This window comes from Diceros bicornis (assembly GCF_020826845.1).
Source record: "Diceros bicornis minor isolate mBicDic1 chromosome 1 unlocalized genomic scaffold, mDicBic1.mat.cur SUPER_1_unloc_2, whole genome shotgun sequence".
Classification (NCBI taxonomy): domain Eukaryota; kingdom Metazoa; phylum Chordata; class Mammalia; order Perissodactyla; family Rhinocerotidae; genus Diceros; species Diceros bicornis.
The window spans coordinates 282,025-308,949 of record NW_026690855.1 but is presented as its reverse complement, the minus strand read 5'-3'; positions in this window follow the sequence as shown (position 1 = coordinate 308,949).

Below are 26,925 nucleotides of genomic sequence, written 5' to 3'. Positions count from 1 at the left end.
TATGTTCTGAATGCCCGAATTGGGAATCTGTGTCAAAACTTTGTTAGGAATTATGTGATCCTTACTAGCTGGAAGTAAGGGAGATGGGGCATGAAGTTATTTCTAGGAGTTGGAGACATACCAAGTTTAGCTCAGTTCTGGGCATCTTTGAAATACCTATACAAACTTGTTCCTACATAGTAACTTGCAACTTTGAATGAGAATGTGCTTGCTTACAGCAACGTGCTATATGTTCTGAATGCCCGAATTGGGAATCTGTGTCAAAACTTTGTTAGGAATTATGTCATCCTTACTAGCTGGAAGTAAGGGAGATGGGGCATGAAGTTATTTCTAGGAGTTGGACACATACCAAGTTTAGCTCACTTCTGGGCATCTTTGAAAGTCCTATACCAACTTGTTCCTGCATAGTAACTTGCAACTTTGAATGAGAATGTGCTTGCTTACAGCAACGTGCTATATGTTCTGAATGCCCGAATTGGGAATCTGTGTCAAAACTTTGTTAGAAATTATGTGATCCTTACTAGATGGAAGTAAGGGACATGGAGCATGAAGTTCTTTCCAGGAGTTGGAGACATACAACGTTTAGCTCAGTTCTGGGCATCTTTGAAATACCTATAAAAACTTGTTCCTACATAGTAACTTGCAACTTTGAATGAGAATGTGCTTGCTTACAGCAACGTGCTATATGTTCTGAATGCCCGAATTGGGAATCTGTGTCAAAACTTTGTTAGGAATTATGTGATCCTTACTAGCTGGAAGTAAGGGAGATGGGGCATGAAGTTATTTCTAGGAGTTGGAGACATACCAAGTTTAGCTCAGTTCTGGGCATCTTTGAAATACCTATAGAAACTTGTTCCTACATAGTAACTTGCAACTTTGAATGAGAATGTGCTTGCTTACAGCAACGTGCTGTATGTTCTGAATGCCCGAATTCGGAATCTGTGTCAAAACTTTGTTAGGAATTATGTGATCCTTCCTAGATGGAAGTAAGGGACATGGAGCATGAAGTTATTTCTAGGAGTTGGAGACATACAACGTTTAGCTCAGTTCTGGGCATCTTTGAAATACCTATACAAACTTGTTCCTACATAGTAACTTGCAACTTTGAATGAGAATGTGCTTGCTTACAGCAATGTGCTACATGTTCTGAATGCCCGAATTGGGAATCTGTCAAAACTTTGTTAGGAATTTTGTGATCCTTACTAGCTGGAAGTAAGGGAGATGGGGCATGAAGTTATTTGTAGGAGTTGGAGACATACCCACTTTAGCTCAGTTCTGGGCATCTTTGAAATACCTATACAAACTTGTTCCTACATAGTAACTTGCAACTTTGAATGAGAATGTGCTTGCTTACAGCAACGTGCTATATGTTCTGAATGCCCGATTTGGGAATCTGTGTCAAAACTTTGTTAGGAATTATGTGATCCTTACTAGCTGGAAGTAAGGGAGATGGGGCATGAAGTTATTTCTAGGAGTTGGACACATACCAAGTTTAGCTCAGTTCTGGGCATCTTTGAAATACCTATACAAACTTGTTCCTACATAGTAACTTGCAACTTTGAATGAGAATGTGCTTGCTTACAGCAACGTGTTATATGTTCTGAATGCCCGAATTGGGAATCTGTGTCAAAACTTTGTTAGGAATTATGTGATCCTTACTAGCTGGAAGTAAGGGAGATGGGGCATGAAGCTATTTCTAGGAGTTGGAGACATACCAAGTTTAGCTCAGTTCTGGGCATCTTTGAAATACCTATACAAACTTGTTCCTACATAGAAACTTGCAACTTTGAATGAGAATGTGCTTGCTTACAGCAATGTGCTATATGTTCTGAATGCCCGAATTGGGAATCTGTGTCAAAACTTTGTTAGGAATTATGTGATCCTTACTAGCTGGGAGTAAGGGAGATGGGGCATGAAGTTATTTCTAGGAGATTGACACATAGCAAGTTTAGCACAGTTCTGGGCATCTTTGAAATACCTATACAAACTTGTTCCTACATAGTAACTTGCAACTTTGAATGAGAATGTGCTTGCTTACAGCAACGTGCTACATGTTCTGAATGCCCGAATTGGGAATCTGTGTCAACACTTTGTTAGGAATTATGTGATCCTTACTAGCTGGAAGTAAGGGAGATGGGGCATGAAGTTATATCTAGGAGTTGGAGATATACGAAGTTTAGCTCAGTTCTGGGCATCTTTGAATGTCCTATACAAACTTGTTCTTACATAGTAACTTGCAACTTTGAATGAGAATGTGCTTGCTTACAGCAACGTGCTATATGTTCTGAATGCCCGAATTGGGAATCTGTGTCAAATCTTTGTTAGGAATTATGTGATCCTTACTAGCTGGAAGTAAGGGAGATCGGTCATGAAGTTATTTCTAGGAGTTGGAGACATACAACGTTTAGCTCAGTTCTGGGCATCTTTGAAATACCTATACAAACTTGTTCCTACATAGTAACTTGCAACTTTGAATGAGAATGTGCTTGCTTACAGCAACGTGCTATATGTTCTGAATGCCCGAATTGGGAATCTGTGTCAAAACTTTGTTAGGAATTATGTGATCCTTACTAGCTGGAAGTAAGGGAGATGGGGCATGAAGTTATTTCTAGGAGTTGGAGACATACCAAGTTTAGCTCAGTTCTGGGCATCTTTGAAATACCTATACAAACTTGTTCCTACATAGTAACTTGCAACTTTGAATGAGAATGTGCTTGCTGACAGCAACGTGCTATATGTTCTGAATGCCCGAATTGGGAATCTGTGTCAAAACTTTGTTAGGAATTATGTGATCCTTACTAGCTGGAAGTTAGCGAGATGGGGCATGAAGTTATTTATAGGAGTTAGAGACATACCAACTTTATCTCAGTTCTGGGCATCTTTGAAATACCTATACAAACTTGTTCCTACATAGTAACTTGCAACTTTGAATGAGAATGTGCTTGCTTACAGCAACGTGCTATATGTTCTGAATGCCCGAATTGGGAATCTGTGTCAAAACTTTGTTAGGAATTATGTGATCCTTACTAGCTGGAAGTAAGGGAGATGGGGCATGAAGTTATTTCTAGGAGTTGGAGACATACCAAGTTTAGCTCAGTTCTGGGCATCTTTGAAATACGTATACAAACTTGTTCCTACATAGTAACTTGCAACTTTGAATGAGAATGTGCTTGCTTACAGCAACGTGCTATATGTTCTGAATGCCCGAATTGGGAATCTGTGTCAAAACTTTGTTAGGAATTATGTGATCCTTACTAGCTGGAAGTAAGGGAGATGGGGCATGAAGTTATTTGTAGGAGTTGAACACATACCAAGTTTAGCTCAGTACTGGGCATCTTTGAAATACCTATACAAACTTTTTCCTACATAGTAAGTTGCAACTTTGAATGATAATGTGCTTTCTTACAGCAACGTGCTATATGTTCTGAATGCCAGAGTTGGGAATCTGTGTCAAAACTTTGTTAGAAATTATGTGATCCTTACTAGATGGAAGTAAGGGACATGGAGCATGAAGTTATTTCTAGGAGTTGGAGACATACAACGTTTGGCTCAGTTCTGGGCATCTTTGAAATACCTATACAAACTTGTTCCTACATAGTAACTTGCAACTTTGAATGAGAATGTGCTTGCTGACAGCAACGTGCTATATGTTCTGAATGCCCGAATTGGGAATCTGTGTCAAAACTTTGTTAGGAATTATGTGATCCTTACTAGCTGGAAGTTAGCGAGATGGGGCATGAAGTTATTTATAGGAGTTAGAGACATACCAACTTTAGCTCAGTTCTGGGCATCTTTGAAATACCTATACAAACTTGTTCCTACATAGTAACTTGCAACTTTGAATGAGAATGTGCTTGCTGACAGCAACGTGCTATATGTTCTGAATGCCCGAATTGGGAATCTGTGTCAAAACTTTGTTAGGAATTATGTGATCCTTACTAGCTGGAAGTAAGGGAGATGGGGCATGAAGTTATTTCTAGGAGTTGGAGACATACCAAGTTTAGCTCAGTTCTGGGCATCTTTGAAATACCTATACAAACTTGTTCCTACATAGTAACTTGCAACTTTGAATGAGAATGTGCTTGCTTACAGCAACGTGCTATATGTTCTGAATGCCCGAATTGGGAATCTGTGTCAAAACTTTGTTAGGAATTATGTCATCCTTACTAGCTGGAAGTAAGGGAGATGGGGCATGAAGTTATTTCTAGGAGTTGGACACATACCAAGTTTAGCTCACTTCTGGGCATCTTTGAAAGTCCTATACCAACTTGTTCCTGCATAGTAACTTGCAACTTTGAATGAGAATGTGCTTGCTTACAGCAACGTGCTATATGTTCTGAATGCCCGAATTGGGAATCTGTGTCAAAACTTTGTTAGGAATTATGTGATCCTTACTAGCTGGAAGTAAGGGAGATGGGGCATGAAGTTATTTCTAGGAGTTGGAGACATACCAAGTTTAGCTCAGTTCTGGGCATCTTTGAAATACCTATACAAACTTGTTCCTACATAGTAACTTGCAACTTTGAATGAGAATGTGCTTGCTTACAGCAACGTGCTATATGTTCTGAATGCCCGAATTGGGAATCTGTGTCAAAACTTTGTTAGGAATTATGTGATCCTTACTAGCTGGAAGTAAGGGAGATGGGGCATGAAGTTATTTGTAGGAGTTGAACACATACCAAGTTTAGCTCAGTACTGGGCATCTTTGAAATACCTATACAAACTTTTTCCTACATAGTAAGTTGCAACTTTGAATGATAATGTGCTTTCTTACAGCAACGTGCTATATGTTCTGAATGCCAGAGTTGGGAATCTGTGTCAAAACATTGTTAGAAATTATGTGATCCTTACTAGATGGAAGTAAGGGACATGGAGCATGAAGTTATTTCTAGGAGTTGGAGACATACAACGTTTGGCTCAGTTCTGGGCATCTTTGAAATACCTATACAAACTTGTTCCTACATAGTAACTTGCAACTTTGAATGAGAATGTGCTTGCTGACAGCAACGTGCTATATGTTCTGAATGCCCGAATTGGGAATCTGTGTCAAAACTTTGTTAGGAATTATGTGATCCTTACTAGCTGGAAGTTAGCGAGATGGGGCATGAAGTTATTTATAGGAGTTAGAGACATACCAACTTTAGCTCAGTTCTGGGCATCTTTGAAATACCTATACAAACTTGTTCTTACATAGTAACTTGCAACTTTGAATGAGAATGTGCTTGCTTACAGCAACGTGCTATATGTTCTGAATGCCCGAATTGGGAATCTGTGTCAAAACTTTGTTAGGAATTATGTGATCCTTACTAGCTGGAAGTAAGGGAGATGGGGCATGAAGTTATTTCTAGGAGTTGGAGACATACCAAGTTTAGCTCAGTTCTGGGCATCTTTGAAATACCTATACAAACTTGTTCCTACATAGTAACTTGCAACTTTGAATGAGAATGTGCTTGCTTACAGCAACGTGCTATATGTTCTGAATGCCCGAATTGGGAATCTGTGTCAAAACTTTGTTAGGAATTATGTCATCCTTACTAGCTGGAAGTAAGGGAGATGGGGCATGAAGTTATTTCTAGGAGTTGGACACATACCAAGTTTAGCTCACTTCTGGGCATCTTTGAAAGTCCTATACCAACTTGTTCCTGCATAGTAACTTGCAACTTTGAATGAGAATGTGCTTGCTTACAGCAACGTGCTATATGTTCTGAATGCCCGAATTGGGAATCTGTGTCAAAACTTTGTTAGGAATTATGTGATCCTTACTAGCTGGAAGTAAGGGAGATGGGGCATGAAGTTATTTCTAGGAGTTGGAGACATACCAAGTTTAGCTCAGTTCTGGGCATCTTTGAAATACCTATACAAACTTGTTCCTACATAGTAACTTGCAACTTTGAATGAGAATGTGCTTGCTTACAGCAACGTGCTATATGTTCTGAATGCCCGAATTGGGAATCTGTGTCAAAACTTTGTTAGGAATTATGTGATCCTTACTAGCTGGAAGTAAGGGAGATGGGGCATGAAGTTATTTGTAGGAGTTGAACACATACCAAGTTTAGCTCAGTACTGGGCATCTTTGAAATACCTATACAAACTTTTTCCTACATAGTAAGTTGCAACTTTGAATGATAATGTGCTTTCTTACAGCAACGTGCTATATGTTCTGAATGCCAGAGTTGGGAATCTGTGTCAAAACTTTGTTAGAAATTATGTGATCCTTACTAGATGGAAGTAAGGGACATGGAGCATGAAGTTATTTCTAGGAGTTGGAGACATACAACGTTTGGCTCAGTTCTGGGCATCTTTGAAATACCTATACAAACTTGTTCCTACATAGTAACTTGCAACTTTGAATGAGAATGTGCTTGCTGACAGCAACGTGCTATATGTTCTGAATGCCCGAATTGGGAATCTGTGTCAAAACTTTGTTAGGAATTATGTGATCCTTACTAGCTGGAAGTTAGCGAGATGGGGCATGAAGTTATTTATAGGAGTTAGAGACATACCAACTTTAGCTCAGTTCTGGGCATCTTTGAAATACCTATACAAACTTGTTCCTACATAGTAACTTGCAACTTTGAATGAGAATGTGCTTGCTTACAGCAACGTGCTATATGTTCTGAATGCCCGAATTGGGAATCTGTGTCAAAACTTTGTTAGGAATTATGTGATCCTTACTAGCTGGAAGTAAGGGAGATGGGGCATGAAGTTATTTCTAGGAGTTGGAGACATACCAAGTTTAGCTCAGTTCTGGGCATCTTTGAAATACCTATACAAACTTGTTCCTACATAGTAACTTGCAACTTTGAATGAGAATGTGCTTGCTTACAGCAACGTGCTATATGTTCTGAATGCCCGAATTGGGAATCTGTGTCAAAACTTTGTTAGGAATTATGTCATCCTTACTAGCTGGAAGTAAGGGAGATGGGGCATGAAGTTATTTCTAGGAGTTGGACACATACCAAGTTTAGCTCACTTCTGGGCATCTTTGAAAGTCCTATACCAACGTGTTCCTGCATAGTAACTTGCAAATTTGAATGAGAATGTGCTTGCTTACAGCAACGTGCTATATGTTCTGAATGCCCGAATTGGGAATCTGTGTCAAAACTTTGTTAGAAATTATGTGATCCTTACTAGATGGAAGTAAGGGACATGGAGCATGAAGTTCTTTCCAGGAGTTGGAGACATACAACGTTTAGCTCAGTTCTGGGCATCTTTGAAATACCTATAAAAACTTGTTCCTACATAGTAACTTGCAACTTTGAATGAGAATGTCCTTGCTTACAGCAACGTGCTATATGTTCTGAATGCCCGAATTGGGAATCTGTGTCAAAACTTTGTTAGGAATTATGTGATCCTTACTAGCTGGAAGTAAGGGAGATGGGGCATGAAGTTATTTCTAGGAGTTGGAGACATACCAAGTTTAGCTCAGTTCTGGGCATCTTTGAAATACCTATAGAAACTTGTTCCTACATAGTAACTTGCAACTTTGAATGAGAAGGTGCTTGCTTACAGCAACGTGCTGTATGTTCTGAATGCCCGAATTCGGAATCTGTGTCAAAACTTTGTTAGGAATTATGTGATCCTTCCTAGATGGAAGTAAGGGACATGGAGCATGAAGTTATTTCTAGGAGTTGGAGACATACAACGTTTAGCTCAGTTCTGGGCATCTTTGAAATACCTATACAAACTTGTTCCTACATAGTAACTTGCAACTTTGAATGAGAATGTGCTTGCTTACAGCAATGTGCTACATGTTCTGAATGCCCGAATTGGGAATCTGTCAAAACTTTGTTAGGAATTTTGTGATCCTTACTAGCTGGAAGTAAGGGAGATGGGGCATGAAGTTATTTGTAGGAGTTGGAGACATACCCACTTTAGCTCAGTTCTGGGCATCTTTGAAATACCTATACAAACTTGTTCCTACATAGTAACTTGCAACTTTGAATGAGAATGTGCTTGCTTACAGCAACGTGCTATATGTTCTGAATGCCCGAATTGGGAATCTGTGTCAAAACTTTGTTAGGAATTATGTGATCCTTACTAGCTGGAAGTAAGGGAGATGGGGCATGAAGTTATTTCTAGGAGTTGGAGACATACCAAGTTTAGCTCAGTTCTGGGCATCTTTGAAATACCTATACAAACTTGTTCCTACATAGTAACTTGCAACTTTGAATGAGAATGTGCTTGCTTACAGCAACGTGCTATATGTTCTGAATGCCCGAATTGGGAATCTGTGTCAAAACTTTGTTAGGAATTATGTGATCCTTACTAGCTGGAAGTAAGGGAGATGGGGCATGAAGTTATTTGTAGGAGTTGAACACATACCAAGTTTAGCTCAGTACTGGGCATCTTTGAAATACCTATACAAACTTTTTCCTACATAGTAAGTTGCAACTTTGAATGATAATGTGCTTTCTTACAGCAACGTGCTATATGTTCTGAATGCCAGAGTTGGGAATCTGTGTCAAAACTTTGTTAGAAATTATGTGATCCTTACTAGATGGAAGTAAGGGACATGGAGCATGAAGTTATTTCTAGGAGTTGGAGACATACCAAGTTTAGCTCAGTTCTGGGCATCTTTGAAATACCTATACAAACTTGTTCCTACATAGTAACTTGCAACTTTGAATGAGAATGTGCTTGCTTACAGCAACGTGCTATATGTTCTGAATGCCCGAATTGGGAATCTGTGTCAAAACTTTGTTAGGAATTATGTCATCCTTACTAGCTGGAAGTAAGGGAGATGGGGCATGAAGTTATTTCTAGGAGTTGGACACGTACCAAGTTTAGCTCACTTCTGGGCATCTTTGAAAGTCCTATACCAACTTGTTCCTGCATAGTAACTTGCAACTTTGAATGAGAATGTGCTTGCTTACAGCAACGTGCTATATGTTCTGAATGCCCGAATTGGGAATCTGTGTCAAAACTTTGTTAGAAATTATGTGATCCTTACTAGATGGAAGTAAGGGACATGGAGCATGAAGTTCTTTCCAGGAGTTGGAGACATACAACGTTTAGCTCAGTTCTGGGCATCTTTGAAATACCTATAAAAACTTGTTCCTACATAGTAACTTGCAACTTTGAATCAGAATGTGCTTGCTTACAGCAACGTGCTATATGTTCTGAAGGCCCGAATTGGGAATCTGTGTCAAAACTTTGTTAGGAATTATGTGATCCTTACTAGCTGGAAGTAAGGGAGATGGGGCATGAAGTTATTTCTAGGAGTTGGAGACATACCAAGTTTAGCTCAGTTCTGGGCATCTTTGAAATACCTATACAAACTTGTTCCTACATAGTAACTTGCAACTTTGAATGAGAATGTGCTTGCTTACAGCAACGTGCTATATGTTCTGAATCCCCGAATTGGGAATCTGTGTCAAAACTTTGTTAGGAATTATGTGATCCTTACTAGCTGGAAGTAAGGGAGATGGGTCATGAAGTTATTTCTAGGCGTTGGAGACATACAACGTTTAGCTCAGTTCTGGGCATCTTTGAAATACCTATACAAACTTGTTCCTACATAGTAACTTGCAACTTTGAATGAGAATGTGCTTGCTTACAGCAACGTGCTATATGTTCTGAATGCCCGAATTGGGAATCTGTGTCAAAACTTTGTTAGGAATTATGTGATCCTTACTAGCTGGAAGTAAGGGAGATGGGGCATGAAGTTATTTCTAGGAGTTGGACACATACCAAGTTTAGCTCAGTTGTGGGCATCTTTGAAATACCTATACCAACTTGTTCCTACATAGTAACTTGCAACTTTGAATGAGAATGTGTTTGCTTACAGCAACGTGCTATATGTTCTGAATGCCCGAATTGGGAATCTGTGTCAAATCTTTGTTAGAAATTATGTGATCCTTAATAGATGGAAGTAAGGGAGATGGGGCATGAAAATATTTCTAGGAGTTGGAGACATACCAAGTTTAGCTCAGTTCTGGGTATCTTTGAAATACCTATACAAACTTGTTCCTACATAGTAACTTGCAACTTTGAATGAGAATGTGCTTGCTTACAGCAACGTGCTATATGTTCTGAATGCCCGAATTGGGAATCTGTGTCAAAACTTTGTTAGGAATATTACGTGATCCTTACTAGCTGGAAGTAAGGGAGATGGGGCATGAAGTTATTTCTAGGAGATGAACACATACCAAGTTTAGCACAGATCTGGGCATCTTTGAAATACCTAAACAAACTTGTTCCTACATAGTAACTTGCAACTTTGAATGAGAATGTGCTTGCTTACAGCAACGTGCTACATGTTCTGAATGCCCGAATTGGGAATCTGTGTCAACACTTTGTTAGGAATTATGTGATCCTTACTAGCTGGAAGTAAGGGAGATGGGGCATGAAGTTATATCTAGGAGTTGGAGATATACGAAGTTTAGCTCAGTTCTGGGCATCTTTGAATGTCCTATACAAACTTGTTCTTACATAGTAACTTGCAACTTTGAATGAGAATGTGCTTGCTTACAGCAACGTGCTATATGTTCTGAATGCCCGAATTGGGAATCTGTGTCAAATCTTTGTTAGGAATTATGTGATCCTTACTAGCTGGAAGTTAGCGAGATGGGGCATGAAGTTATTTATAGGAGTTAGAGACATACCAAGTTTAGCTCAGTTCTGGGCATCTTTGAAATACCTATACAAACTTGTTCCTACATAGTAACTTGCAACTTTGAATGAGAATGTGCTTGCTTACAGCAACGTGCTATATGTTCTGAATGCCCGAATTGGGAATCTGTGTCAAAACTTTGTTAGGAATTATGTGATCCTTACTAGCTGGAAGTAAGGGAGATGGGGCATGAAGTTATTTGTAGGAGTTGAACACATACCAAGTTTAGCTCAGTACTGGGCATCTTTGAAATACCTATACAAACTTTTTCCTACATAGTAAGTTGCAACTTTGAATGATAATGTGCTTTCTTACAGCAACGTGCTATATGTTCTGAATGCCAGAGTTGGGAATCTGTGTCAAAACTTTGTTAGAAATTATGTGATCCTTACTAGATGGAAGTAAGGGACATGGAGCATGAAGTTATTTCTAGGAGTTGGAGACATACAACGTTTGGCTCAGTTCTGGGCATCTTTGAAATACCTATACAAACTTGTTCCTACATAGTAACTTGCAACTTTGAATGAGAATGTGCTTGCTGACAGCAACGTGCTATATGTTCTGAATGCCCGAATTGGGAATCTGTGTCAAAACTTTGTTAGGAATTATGTGATCCTTACTAGCTGGAAGTTAGCGAGATGGGGCATGAAGTTATTTATAGGAGTTAGAGACATACCAACTTTAGCTCAGTTCTGGGCATCTTTGAAATACCTATACAAACTTGTTCCTACATAGTAACTTGCAACTTTGAATGAGAATGTGCTTGCTTACAGCAACGTGCTATATGTTCTGAATGCCCGAATTGGGAATCTGTGTCAAAACTTTGTTAGGAATTATGTGATCCTTACTAGCTGGAAGTAAGGGAGATGGGGCATGAAGTTATTTCTAGGAGTTGGAGACATACCAAGTTTAGCTCAGTTCTGGGCATCTTTGAAATACCTATACAAACTTGTTCCTACATAGTAACTTGCAACTTTGAATGAGAATGTGCTTGCTTACAGCAACGTGCTATATGTTCTGAATGCCCGAATTGGGAATCTGTGTCAAAACTTTGTTAGGAATTATGTCATCCTTACTAGCTGGAAGTAAGGGAGATGGGGCATGAAGTTATTTCTAGGAGTTGGACACATACCAAGTTTAGCTCACTTCTGGGCATCTTTGAAAGTCCTATACCAACTTGTTCCTGCATAGTAACTTGCAACTTTGAATGAGAATGTGCTTGCTTACAGCAACGTGCTATATGTTCTGAATGCCCGAATTGGGAATCTGTGTCAAAACTTTGTTAGGAATTATGTGATCCTTACTAGCTGGAAGTAAGGGAGATGGGGCATGAAGTTATTTCTAGGAGTTGGAGACATACCAAGTTTAGCTCAGTTCTGGGCATCTTTGAAATACCTATACAAACTTGTTCCTACATAGTAACTTGCAACTTTGAATGAGAATGTGCTTGCTTACAGCAACGTGCTATATGTTCTGAATGCCCGAATTGGGAATCTGTGTCAAAACTTTGTTAGGAATTATGTGATCCTTACTAGCTGGAAGTAAGGGAGATGGGGCATGAAGTTATTTGTAGGAGTTGAACACATACCAAGTTTAGCTCAGTACTGGGCATCTTTGAAATACCTATACAAACTTTTTCCTACATAGTAAGTTGCAACTTTGAATGATAATGTGCTTTCTTACAGCAACGTGCTATATGTTCTGAATGCCAGAGTTGGGAATCTGTGTCAAAACTTTGTTAGAAATTATGTGATCCTTACTAGATGGAAGTAAGGGACATGGAGCATGAAGTTATTTCTAGGAGTTGGAGACATACAACGTTTGGCTCAGTTCTGGGCATCTTTGAAATACCTATACAAACTTGTTCCTACATAGTAACTTGCAACTTTGAATGAGAATGTGCTTGCTGACAGCAACGTGCTATATGTTCTGAATGCCCGAATTGGGAATCTGTGTCAAAACTTTGTTAGGAATTATGTGATCCTTACTAGCTGGAAGTTAGCGAGATGGGGCATGAAGTTATTTATAGGAGTTAGAGACATACCAACTTTAGCTCAGTTCTGGGCATCTTTGAAATACCTATACAAACTTGTTCCTACATAGTAACTTGCAACTTTGAATGAGAATGTGCTTGCTTACAGCAACGTGCTATATGTTCTGAATGCCCGAATTGGGAATCTGTGTCAAAACTTTGTTAGGAATTATGTGATCCTTACTAGCTGGAAGTAAGGGAGATGGGGCATGAAGTTATTTCTAGGAGTTGGAGACATACCAAGTTTAGCTCAGTTCTGGGCATCTTTGAAATACCTATACAAACTTGTTCCTACATAGTAACTTGCAACTTTGAATGAGAATGTGCTTGCTTACAGCAACGTGCTATATGTTCTGAATGCCCGAATTGGGAATCTGTGTCAAAACTTTGTTAGGAATTATGTCATCCTTACTAGCTGGAAGTAAGGGAGATGGGGCATGAAGTTATTTCTAGGAGTTGGACACATACCAAGTTTAGCTCACTTCTGGGCATCTTTGAAAGTCCTATACCAACGTGTTCCTGCATAGTAACTTGCAAATTTGAATGAGAATGTGCTTGCTTACAGCAACGTGCTATATGTTCTGAATGCCCGAATTGGGAATCTGTGTCAAAACTTTGTTAGAAATTATGTGATCCTTACTAGATGGAAGTAAGGGACATGGAGCATGAAGTTCTTTCCAGGAGTTGGAGACATACAACGTTTAGCTCAGTTCTGGGCATCTTTGAAATACCTATAAAAACTTGTTCCTACATAGTAACTTGCAACTTTGAATGAGAATGTCCTTGCTTACAGCAACGTGCTATATGTTCTGAATGCCCGAATTGGGAATCTGTGTCAAAACTTTGTTAGGAATTATGTGATCCTTACTAGCTGGAAGTAAGGGAGATGGGGCATGAAGTTATTTCTAGGAGTTGGAGACATACCAAGTTTAGCTCAGTTCTGGGCATCTTTGAAATACCTATAGAAACTTGTTCCTACATAGTAACTTGCAACTTTGAATGAGAAGGTGCTTGCTTACAGCAACGTGCTGTATGTTCTGAATGCCCGAATTCGGAATCTGTGTCAAAACTTTGTTAGGAATTATGTGATCCTTCCTAGATGGAAGTAAGGGACATGGAGCATGAAGTTATTTCTAGGAGTTGGAGACATACAACGTTTAGCTCAGTTCTGGGCATCTTTGAAATACCTATACAAACTTGTTCCTACATAGTAACTTGCAACTTTGAATGAGAATGTGCTTGCTTACAGCAATGTGCTACATGTTCTGAATGCCCGAATTGGGAATCTGTCAAAACTTTGTTAGGAATTTTGTGATCCTTACTAGCTGGAAGTAAGGGAGATGGGGCATGAAGTTATTTGTAGGAGTTGGAGACATACCCACTTTAGCTCAGTTCTGGGCATCTTTGAAATACCTATACAAACTTGTTCCTACATAGTAACTTGCAACTTTGAATGAGAATGTGCTTGCTTACAGCAACGTGCTATATGTTCTGAATACCCGATTTGGGAATCTGTGTCAAAACTTTGTTAGGAATTATGTGATCCTTACTAGCTGGAAGTAAGGGAGATGGGGCATGAAGTTATTTCTAGGAGTTGGACACATACCAAGTTTAGCTCAGTTCTGGGCATCTTTGAAATACCTATACAAACTTGTTCCTACATAGTAACTTGCAACTTTGAATGAGAATGTGCTTGCTTACAGCAACGTGCTACATGTTCTGAATGCCCGAATTGGGAATCTGTGTCAACACTTTGTTAGGAATTATGTGATCCTTACTAGCTGGAAGTAAGGGAGATGGGGCATGAAGTTATATCTAGGAGTTGGAGATATACGAAGTTTAGCTCAGTTCTGGGCATCTTTGAATGTCCTATACAAACTTGTTCTTACATAGTAACTTGCAACTTTGAATGAGAATGTGCTTGCTTACAGCAACGTGCTATATGTTCTGAATGCCCGAATTGGGAATCTGTGTCAAATCTTTGTTAGGAATTATGTGATCCTTACTAGCTGGAAGTAAGGGAGATCGGTCATGAAGTTATTTCTAGGAGTTGGAGACATACAACGTTTAGCTCAGTTCTGGGCATCTTTGAAATACCTATACAAACTTGTTCCTACATAGTAACTTGCAACTTTGAATGAGAATGTGCTTGCTTACAGCAACGTGCTATATGTTCTGAATGCCCGAATTGGGAATCTGTGTCAAAACTTTGTTAGGAATTATGTGATCCTTACTAGCTGGAAGTAAGGGAGATGGGGCATGAAGTTATTTCTAGGAGTTGGAGACATACCAAGTTTAGCTCAGTTCTGGGCATCTTTGAAATACCTATACAAACTTGTTCCTACATAGTAACTTGCAACTTTGAATGAGAATGTGCTTGCTTACAGCAACGTGCTATATGTTCTGAATGCCCGAATTGGGAATCTGTGTCAAAACTTTGTTAGGAATTATGTGATCCTTACTAGCTGGAAGTAAGGGAGATGGGGCATGAAGTTATTTGTAGGAGTTGAACACATACCAAGTTTAGCTCAGTACTGGGCATCTTTGAAATACCTATACAAACTTTTTCCTACATAGTAAGTTGCAACTTTGAATGATAATGTGCTTTCTTACAGCAACGTGCTATATGTTCTGAATGCCAGAGTTGGGAATCTGTGTCAAAACTTTGTTAGAAATTATGTGATCCTTACTAGATGGAAGTAAGGGACATGGAGCATGAAGTTATTTCTAGGAGTTGGAGACATACCAAGTTTAGCTCAGTTCTGGGCATCTTTGAAATACCTATACAAACTTGTTCCTACATAGTAACTTGCAACTTTGAATGAGAATGTGCTTGCTTACAGCAACGTGCTATATGTTCTGAATGCCCGAATTGGGAATCTGTGTCAAAACTTTGTTAGGAATTATGTCATCCTTACTAGCTGGAAGTAAGGGAGATGGGGCATGAAGTTATTTCTAGGAGTTGGACACGTACCAAGTTTAGCTCACTTCTGGGCATCTTTGAAAGTCCTATACCAACTTGTTCCTGCATAGTAACTTGCAACTTTGAATGAGAATGTGCTTGCTTACAGCAACGTGCTATATGTTCTGAATGCCCGAATTGGGAATCTGTGTCAAAACTTTGTTAGAAATTATGTGATCCTTACTAGATGGAAGTAAGGGACATGGAGCATGAAGTTCTTTCCAGGAGTTGGAGACATACAACGTTTAGCTCAGTTCTGGGCATCTTTGAAATACCTATAAAAACTTGTTCCTACATAGTAACTTGCAACTTTGAATCAGAATGTGCTTGCTTACAGCAACGTGCTATATGTTCTGAAGGCCCGAATTGGGAATCTGTGTCAAAACTTTGTTAGGAATTATGTGATCCTTACTAGCTGGAAGTAAGGGAGATGGGGCATGAAGTTATTTCTAGGAGTTGGAGACATACCAAGTTTAGCTCAGTTCTGGGCATCTTTGAAATACCTATACAAACTTGTTCCTACATAGTAACTTGCAACTTTGAATGAGAATGTGCTTGCTTACAGCAACGTGCTATATGTTCTGAATCCCCGAATTGGGAATCTGTGTCAAAACTTTGTTAGGAATTATGTGATCCTTACTAGCTGGAAGTAAGGGAGATGGGTCATGAAGTTATTTCTAGGCGTTGGAGACATACAACGTTTAGCTCAGTTCTGGGCATCTTTGAAATACCTATACAAACTTGTTCCTACATAGTAACTTGCAACTTTGAATGAGAATGTGCTTGCTTACAGCAACGTGCTATATGTTCTGAATGCCCGAATTGGGAATCTGTGTCAAAACTTTGTTAGGAATTATGTGATCCTTACTAGCTGGAAGTAAGGGAGATGGGGCATGAAGTTATTTCTAGGAGTTGGACACATACCAAGTTTAGCTCAGTTGTGGGCATCTTTGAAATACCTATACCAACTTGTTCCTACATAGTAACTTGCAACTTTGAATGAGAATGTGTTTGCTTACAGCAACGTGCTATATGTTCTGAATGCCCGAATTGGGAATCTGTGTCAAATCTTTGTTAGAAATTATGTGATCCTTAATAGATGGAAGTAAGGGAGATGGGGCATGAAAATATTTCTAGGAGTTGGAGACATACCAAGTTTAGCTCAGTTCTGGGTATCTTTGAAATACCTATACAAACTTGTTCCTACATAGTAACTTGCAACTTTGAATGAGAATGTGCTTGCTTACAGCAACGTGCTATATGTTCTGAATGCCCGAATTGGGAATCTGTGTCAAAACTTTGTTAGGAATTATGTGATCCTTACTAGCTGGAAGCAAGGGAGTTGGGGCATGAAGTTATTTCTATGAGTTGGAGACATACCAAGATTAGCTCAGTTCTGGGCATATTTGAAAGTCCTATACAAACTTGTTCCTACATAGTAACTTGCAACTTTGAATGAGAATGTGCTTGCTTACAGCAACGTGCTATATGTTCTGAATGCCCGAATGGGGAATCTGTGTCAAAACTTTGTTAGGAATTATGTGATCCTTACTACCTGGAAGTTAGGGAGATGGGGCATGAAGTTATATCTAGGAGTTGGACACTTACCAAGTTTAGCTCATTTCTGGGCATCTTTGAAATACCTATACAAACTTGTTCCTTCATAGTAACTTGCAACTTTGAATGAGATTGTGCTTGCTTACAGCAACGTGCTACATGTTCTGAATGCCCGATTTGGGAATCTGTGTCAAAAGCTTGTTAGGAAATATGTGATCCTTACTAGCTGGAAGTAAGGGAGATGGGGCATGAAGTCATTTCTAGGAGTTGGAGACATACAACGTTTAGCTCAGTTCTGGGCATCTTTGAAATACCTATACAAACTTGTTCCTACATAGTAACTTGCAACTTTGAATGAGAATGTGCTTGCTTACAGCAACGTGCTATATGTTCTGAAGGCCCGAATTGGGAATCTGTGTCAAACTTTGTTAGGAATTATGTGATCCTTACTAGCTGGAAGTAAGGGAGATGGGGCATGAAGTTATTTCTAGGAGTTGGACACATAGCAAGTTTAGCTCACTTCTGGGCATCTTTTAAAGTCCTATACAAACTTGTTCCTGCATAGTAACTTGCAACTTTGAATGAGAATGTGCTTGCTTACAGCAACGTGCTATATGTTCTGAATGCCCGAATTGGGAATCTGTGTCAAAAGTTTGTTAGGAATTATGTGATCCTTACTAGATGGAAGTAAGGGACATGGAGCATGAAGTTATTTCCAGGAGTTGGAGACATACAACGTTTAGCTCAGTTCTGGGCATCTTTGAAATACCTATACAAACTTGTTCCTACATAGTAACTTGCAACTTTGAATGAGAATGTCCTTGCTTACAGCAACGTGCTATATGTCCTGAATGCCCGAATTGGGAATCTGTGTCAAAAGTTTGTTAGGAATTATGTGATCATTACTAGCTGGAAGTAAGGGAGATGGGGCATGAAGTTATTTCTAGGAGTTGGAGACATACAACGTTTAGCTCAGTTCTGGGCATCTTTGAAATACCTATACAAACTTGTTCCTACATAGTAACTTGCAACTTTGAATGAAAATGTGCTTGCTTACAGCAACGTGCTATATGTTCTGAATGGACGAATTGGGAATCTGTGTCAAATCTTTGTTAGAAATTATGTGATCCTTACTAGATGGAAGTAAGGGAGATGGGGCATGAAGATATTTTTAGGAGTTGGAGACATACCAAGTTTAGCTCAGTTCTGAGTATCTTTGAAATACCTATACAAACTTGTTCCTACATAGTAACTTGCAACTTTGAAGGAGAATGTGCTTGCTTACAGCAACGTGGTATATGTTCTGAATGCCCGAATAGGGAATCTGTGTCAAAACTGTGTTAGGAATATTATGTGATCCTTACTAGCTGGAAGTAAGGGAGATGGGGCATGAAGTTATTTCTAGGAGATGGACACATACCAAGTTTAGCACAGATCTGGGCGTCTTTGAAATACCTAAACAAATTTGTTCCTACATAGTAACTTGCAACTTTGAATGAGAATGTGCTTGCTTACAGCAACGTGCTACATGTTCTGAATGCCCGAATTGGGAATCTGTGTCAAAACTTTGTTAGGAATTATGTGATCCTTACTAGCTGGAATTAAGGGAGATGGGGCATGAAGTTATTTCTAGGAGTTGGAGATATACCAAGTTAAGCTCAGTTCAGGGCATCTTTGAAAGTCCTATACAAACTTGTTCCTACATAGTAACTTGCAACTTTGAATGAGAATGTGCTTGCTTACAGCAACGTGCTACATGTTCTGAATGCCCGAATTGGGAATCTGTGTCAAAAGCTTGTTAGGAATTATGTGATCCTTACTAGCTGGAAGTAAGGGAGATGGGGCATGAAGTTATTTCTAGGAGTTGGAGACATACAACGTTTAGCTCAGTTCTGGGCATCTTTGAAATACCTATACAAACTTGTTCCTACATAGTAACTTGCAACTTTGAATGAGAATGTGCTTGCTTACAGCAACGTGCTATATGTTCTGAAGGCCCGAATTGGGAATCTGTGTCAAATTTTGTTAGGAATCATGTGATCCTTACTAGCTGGAAGTAAGGGAGATGGGGCATGAAGTTATTTCTAGGAGTTGGACACATACCAAGTTTAGCTCACTTCTGGGCATCTTTGAAAGTCCTATACAAACTTGTTCCTGCATAGTAACTTGCAACTTTGAATGAGAATGTGCTTGCTTCCAGCAACGTGCTATATGTTCTGAATGCCCGAATTGGGAATCAGTGTCAAAAGTTTGTTAGGAATTATGTGATCCTTACTAGATGGAAGTAAGGGACATGGAGCATGAAGTTATTTCCAGGAGTTGGAGACATACAACGTTTAGCTCAGTTCTGGGCATATTTGAAATACCTATACAAACTTGTTCCTACATAGTAACTTGCAACTTTGAATGAGAATGTGCTTGCTTACAGCAACGTGCTATATGTTCTGAATGCCCGAATTGGGAATCTGTGTCAAAACTTTGTTAGGAATTATGTGATCCTTACTAGCTGGAAGTAAGGGAGATGGGGCATGAAGTTATTTCTAGGAGTTGGAGACATACAACGTTTAGCTCAGTTCTGGGCATCTTTGAAATACCTATACAAACTTGTTCCTACATAGTAACTTGCAACTTTGAATGAAAATGTGCTTGCTTACAGCAACGTGCTATATGTTCGGAATGCACGAATTGGGAATCTGTGTCAAATCTTTGTTAGAAATTATGTGATCCTTACTAGATGGAAGTAAGGGAGATGGGGCATGAAGATATTTTTAGGAGTTGGAGACATACCAAGTTTAGCTCAGTTCTGAGTATCTTTGAAATACCTATACAAACTTGTTCCTACATAGTAACTTGCAACTTTGAAGGAGAATGTGCTTGCTTACAGCAACGTGCTATATGGTCTGAATGCCAGAATTGGGAATCTGTGTCAAAACTTTGTTAGGAATATTATGTGATCCTTACTAGCTGGAAGTAAGGGAGATGGGACATGAAGTTATTTCTAGGAGATGGACACATACCAAGTTTAGCACAGATCTGGGCGTCTTTGAAATACCTAAACAAATTTGTTCCTACATAGTAACTTGCAACTTTGAATGAGAATGTGCTTGCTTACAGCAACGTGCTACATGTTCTGAATGCCCGAATTGAGAATCTGTGTCAAAACTTTGTTAGGAATTATGTGATCCTTACTAGCTGGAAGTAAGGGAGATGGGGCATGAAGTTATTTCTAGGAGTTGGAGATATACCAAGTTTAGCTCAGTTCTGGGCATCTTTGAAAGTCCTATACAAACTTGTTTCTACATTGTAACTTGCAACTTTCAATGAGAATGTGCTTGCTTACAGCAACGTGCTACATGTTCTGAATGCCCGATTTGGGAATCTGTGTCAAAACTTTGTTAGGAATTATGTGATCCTTACTAGCTGGAAGTAAGGGAGATGGGGCATGAAGTTATTTCTAGGAGTTGGAGATATACCAAGTTTAGCTCAGTTCTGGGCATCTTTGAAAGTCCTATACAAACTTGTTCTTACATAGTAACTTGCAACTTTGAATGAGAATGTGCTTGCTTACAGCAACGTGCTATATGTTCTGAATGCCCGAATTGGGAATCTGTGTCAAAACTTTGTTAGGAATTATGTGATCCTTACTAGCTGGAAGTAAGGGAGATCGGTCATGAAGTTATTTATAGGTGTTGGAGACATACAACGTTTAGCTCAGTTCTGGGCATCTTTGAAACACCTTTACAAACTTGTTCCTACATAGTAACTTGCAACTTTCAATGAGAATGTGCTTGCTTACAGCAACGTGCTATCTGTTCTGAATGCCCGATTTGGGAATCTGTGTCAAAAGTTTGTTAGGAATTATGTGATCCTTACTAGCTGGAAATAAGGGAGATGGGGCATGAAGTTATTTCTAGGAGTGGAAGACATACCATGTTTAGCTCAGTTCTTTGCATCTTTGAAATACCTATACAAACTTGTTCCTACATAGTAACTTGCAACTTTGAATGAGAATGTGCTTGCTTACAGCAACGTGCTATATGTTCTGAATGCCCGAATTGGGAATCTGTGTCAAAACTTTGTTAGGAATTATGTGATCCTTACTAGCTGGAAGTAAGGGAGATGGGGCATGAAGTTATTTCTAGAAGTTGAACACATACCAAGTTTAGCTCAGTTCAGGGCATCTTTGAAATACCTATACAAACTTGTTCCTACATATTAACTTGCAACTTTGAATGAGAATGTGCTTGCTTACAGCAACGTGCTATATGTTCTGTATGCCCGAATTGGGAATCTGTGTCAAAACTTTGTTAGGAATTATGTGATCCTTACTAGCTGGAAGTTAGGGAGATGGGTCATGAAATTATTTCTAGGAGTTGGAGACATACCAAGTTTAGCTCAGTTCTGGGCATCTTTGAAATACCTATACAAACTTGTTCCTACATAGTAACTTGCAACTTTGAATGAGAATGTGCTTGCTTACAGCAACGTGCTATATGTTCTGAATGCCCGAATTGGGAATCTGTGTCAAAACTTTGTTAGGAATTATGTCATCCTTACTAGCTGGAAGTAAGGGACATGGAGCATGAATTTATTTCTAGAAGTTGGAGACATACCAAGTTTAGCTCAGTTCTGGGCATCTTTTAAATACCTATACAAACTTGTTCCTACATAGTAACTTGCAACTTTGAATGAGAATGTGCTTGCTTACAGCAACGTGCTATATGTTCTGAATGCCCGAAATGGGAATCTGTGTCAAAACTTTGTTAGGAATTATGTGATCCTTACTAGCTGGAAGTAAGGGAGATGGGGCATGAAGTTATTTCTAGGAGTTGGAGACATACCAAGTTTAGCTCAGTTCTGGGCATCTTTGAAATACCTATACAAACTTGTTCCTACATAGTAACTTGCAACTTTGAATGAGAATGTGCTTGCTTACAGCAACGTGCTATATGTTCTGAATGCCCGAATTGGGAATCTGTGTCAAAACTTTGTTAGGAATTATGTGATCCTTACTACCTGGAAGTAAGGGAGATGGGTCATGAAGTTATTTCTAGGCGTTGGAGACATACAACGTTTAGCTCAGTTCTGAGCATCTTTGAAATACCTATACAAACTTGTTCCTACATAGTAACTTGCAACTTTGAATGAGAATGTGCTTGCTTACAGCAACGTGCTATATGTTCTGAATGCCCGAATTGGGAATCTGTGTCAAAACTTTGTTAGGAATTATGTGATCCTTACTAGCTGGAAGTAAGGGAGATGGGGCATGAAGTTATTTCTAGGAGTTGGACACATACCAAGTTTAGCTCAGTTCTGGGCATCTTTGAAATACCTAAACAAACTTGTTCCTACATAGTAACTTGCAACTTTGAATGAGAATGTGTTTGCTTACAGCAACGTGCTATATGTTCTGAATGCCCGAATTGGGAATCTGTGTCAAATCTTTGTTAGAAATTATATGATCCTTACTAGATGGAAGTAAGGGAGATGGGGCATGAAAATATTTCTAGGAGTTGGAGACATACCAAGTTTAGCTCAGTTCTGGGTATCTTTGAAATACCTATACAAACTTGTTCCTACATAGTAACTTGCAACTTTGAAGGAGAATGTGCTTGCTTACAGCAACGTGCTATATGTTCTGAATGCCCGAATTGGGAATCTGTGTCAAAACTTTGTTAGGAATATTACGTGATCCTTACTAGCTGGAAGTAAGGGAGATGGGGCATGAAGTTATTTCTAGGAGATGGACAAATACCAAGTTTAGCACAGATATGGGCATCTTTGAAATACCTAAACAAACTTGTTCCTACATAGTAACTTGCAACTTTGAATGAGAATGTGCTTGCTTACAGCAACGTGCTATATGTTCTGAATGCCCGAATTGGGAATCTGTGTCAAAACTTTGTTAGGAATTATGTGATCCTTACTAGCTGGAATTAAGGGAGATGGGGCATGAAGTTATTTCTAGGAGTTGGAGATATACCAAGTTTAGCTCAGTTCAGGGCATCTTTGAAATTCCTATACAAACTTGTTCCTACATAGTAACTTGCAACTTTGAATGAGAATGTGCTTGCTTACAGCAACGTGCTACATGTTCTGAATGCCGGATTTGGGAATCTGTGTCAAAAGTTTGTTAGGAATTATGTGATCCATACTAGCTGGAAGTAAGGGAGATGGGGCATGAAGTTATTTCTGGGAGTTGGAGACATACAACGTTTAGCTCAGTTCTGGGCATCTTTGAAATACCTATACAAATTGTTCCTACATAGTAACTTGCAACTTTGAATGAGAATGTGCTTGCTTACAGCAACGTGCTCTATGTCCTGAATGCCCGAATTGGGAATCTGTGTCAAAACTTTGTTAGGAATTTTGTGATCCTTACTACCTGGAAGTAAGGGAGATCGGTCATGAAGATATTTCTAGGAGTTGGAGACATACAACGTTTAGCTCAGTTCTGGGCATCTTTGAAATACCTATACAAACTTGTTCCTACATAGTAACTAGCAACTTTGAATGAGATTGTGCTTGCTTACAGCAACGTGCTATACGTTCTGAATGCACGAATTGGGAATCTGTGTCAAAACTTGGTTAGGAATTATGTGATCCTTACTAGCTGGAAGTAAGGGAGATGGGGCATGAAGTTATTTCTAGGAGTTGGAGACATACCAAGTTTAGCACAGTTCTGGGCATCTTTGAAATACCTATACAAACATGTTCCTTCATAGTAACTTGCAACTATGAATGAGAATGTGCTTGCTTACAGCAACGTGCTACATGTTCTGAATGCCCGAATTGGGAATCTGTGTCAAAACTTTGTTAGGAATTATGTGATCCTTACTAGCTGGAATTAAGGGAGATGGGGCATGAAGTTATTTCTAGGAGTTGGAGATATACCAAGTTAAGCTCAGTTCAGGGCATCTTTGAAATTCCTATACAAACTTGTTCCTACATAGTAACTTGCAACTTTGAATGAGAATGTGCTTGCTTACAGCAACGTGCTACATGTTCTGAATGCCCGATTTGGGAATCTGTGTCAAAAGCTTGTTAGGAAATATGTGATCCTTACTAGCTGGAAGTAAGGGAGATGGGGCATGAAGTCATTTCTAGGAGTTGGAGACATACAACGTTTAGCTCAGTTCTGGGCATCTTTGAAATACCTATACAAACTTGTTCCTACATAGTAACTTGCAACTTTGAATGAGAATGTGCTTGCTTACAGCAACGTGCTATATGTTCTGAATGCCCGAATTGGGAATCTGTGTCAAAACTTTGTTAGGAATTATGTGATCCTTACTAGCTGGAAGTAAGGGAGATGGGGCATGAAGTTATTTCTAGGAGTTGGAGACATACCAAGTTTAGCTCAGTTCTGGGCATCTTTGAAATACCTATACAAACTTGTTCCTACATAGTAACTTGCAACTTTGAATGAGAATGTGCTTGCTTACAGCAACGTGCTATATGTTCTGAAGGCCCGAATTGGGAATCTGTGTCAAACTTTGTTAGGAATTATGTGATCCTTACTAGCTGGAAGTAAGGGAGATGGGGCATGAAGTTATTTCTAGGAGTTGGACACATACCAAGTTTAGCTCACTTCTGGGCATCTTTTAAAGTCCTATACAAACTTGTTCCTGCATAGTAACTTGCAACTTTGAATGAGAATGTGCTTGCTTACAGCAACGTGCTATATGTTCTGAATGCCCGAATTGGGAATCTGTGTCAAAAGTTTGTTAGGAATTATGTGATCCTTACTAGATGGAAGTAAGGGACATGGAGCATGAAGTTATTTCCAGGAGTTGGAGACATACAACGTTTAGCTCAGTTCTGGGCATCTTTGAAATACCTATACAAACTTGTTCCTACATAGTAACTTGCAACTTTGAATGAGAATGTCCTTGCTTACAGCAACGTGCTATATGTCCTGAATGCCCGAATTGGGAATCTGTGTCAAAAGTTTGTTAGGAATTATGTGATCATTACTAGCTGGAAGTAAGGGAGATGGGGCATGAAGTTATTTCTAGGAGTTGGAGACATACAACGTTTAGCTCAGTTCTGGGCATCTTTGAAATACCTATACAAACTTGTTCCTACATAGTAACTTGCAACTTTGAATGAAAATGTGCTTGCTTACAGCAACGTGCTATATGTTCTGAATGGACGAATTGGGAATCTGTGTCAAATCTTTGTTAGAAATTATGTGATCCTTACTAGATGGAAGTAAGGGAGATGGGGCATGAAGATATTTTTAGGAGTTGGAGACATACCAAGTTTAGCTCAGTTCTGAGTATCTTTGAAATACCTATACAAACTTGTTCCTACATAGTAACTTGCAACTTTGAAGGAGAATGTGCTTGCTTACAGCAGCGTGGTATATGATCTGAATGCCCGAATAGGGAATCTGTGTCAAAACTTTGTTAGGAATATTATGTGATCCTTACTAGCTGGAAGTAAGGGAGATGGGGCATGAAGTTATTTCTAGGAGATGGACACATACCAAGTTTAGCACAGATCTGGGCGTCTTTGAAATACCTAAACAAATTTGTTCCTACATAGTAACTTGCAACTTTGAATGAGAATGTGCTTGCTTACAGCAACGTGCTACATGTTCTGAATGCCCGAATTGGGAATCTGTGTCAAAACTTTGTTAGGAATTATGTGATCCTTACTAGCTGGAATTAAGGGAGATGGGGCATGAAGTTATTTCTAGGAGTTGGAGATATACCAAGTTAAGCTCAGTTCAGGGCATCTTTGAAAGTCCTATACAAACTTGTTCCTACATAGTAACTTGCAACTTTGAATGAGAATGTGCTTGCTTACAGCAACGTGCTACATGTTCTGAATGCCCGATTTGGGAATCTGTGTCAAAAGCTTGTTAGGAATTATGTGATCCTTACTAGCTGGAAGTAAGGGAGATGGGGCATGAAGTTATTTCTAGGAGTTGGAGACATACAACGTTTAGCTCAGTTCTGGGCATCTTTGAAATACCTATACAAACTTGTTCCTACATAGTAACTTGCAACTTTGAATGAGAATGTGCTTGCTTACAGCAACGTGCTATATGTTCTGAAGGCCCGAATTGGGAATCTGTGTCAAACTTTGTTAGGAATCATGTGATCCTTACTAGCTGGAAGTAAGGGAGATGGGGCATGAAGTTATTTCTAGGAGTTGGACACATACCAAGTTTAGCTCACTTCTGGGCATCTTTGAAAGTCCTATACAAACTTGTTCCTGCATAGTAACTTGCAACTTTGAATGAGAATGTGCTTGCTTACAGCAACGTGCTATATGTTCTGAATGCCCGAATTGGGAATCTGTGTCAAAAGTTTGTTAGGAATTATGTGATCCTTACTAGATGAAAGTAAGGGACATGGAGCATGAAGTTATTTCCAGGAGTTGGAGACATACAACGTTTAGCTCAGTTCTGGGCATATTTGAAATACCTATACAAACTTGTTCCTACATAGTAACTTGCAACTTTGAATGAGAATGTGCTTGCTTACAGCAACGTGCTATATGTTCTGAATGCCCGAATTGGGAATCTGTGTCAAAACTTTGTTAGGAATTATGTGATCCTTACTAGCTGGAAGTAAGGGAGATGGGGCATGAAGTTATTTCTAGGAGTTGGAGACATACAACGTTTAGCTCAGTTCTGGGCATCTTTGAAATACCTATACAAACTTGTTCCTACATAGTAACTTGCAACTTTGAATGAAAATGTGCTTGCTTACAGCAACGTGCTATATGTTCGGAATGCACGAATTG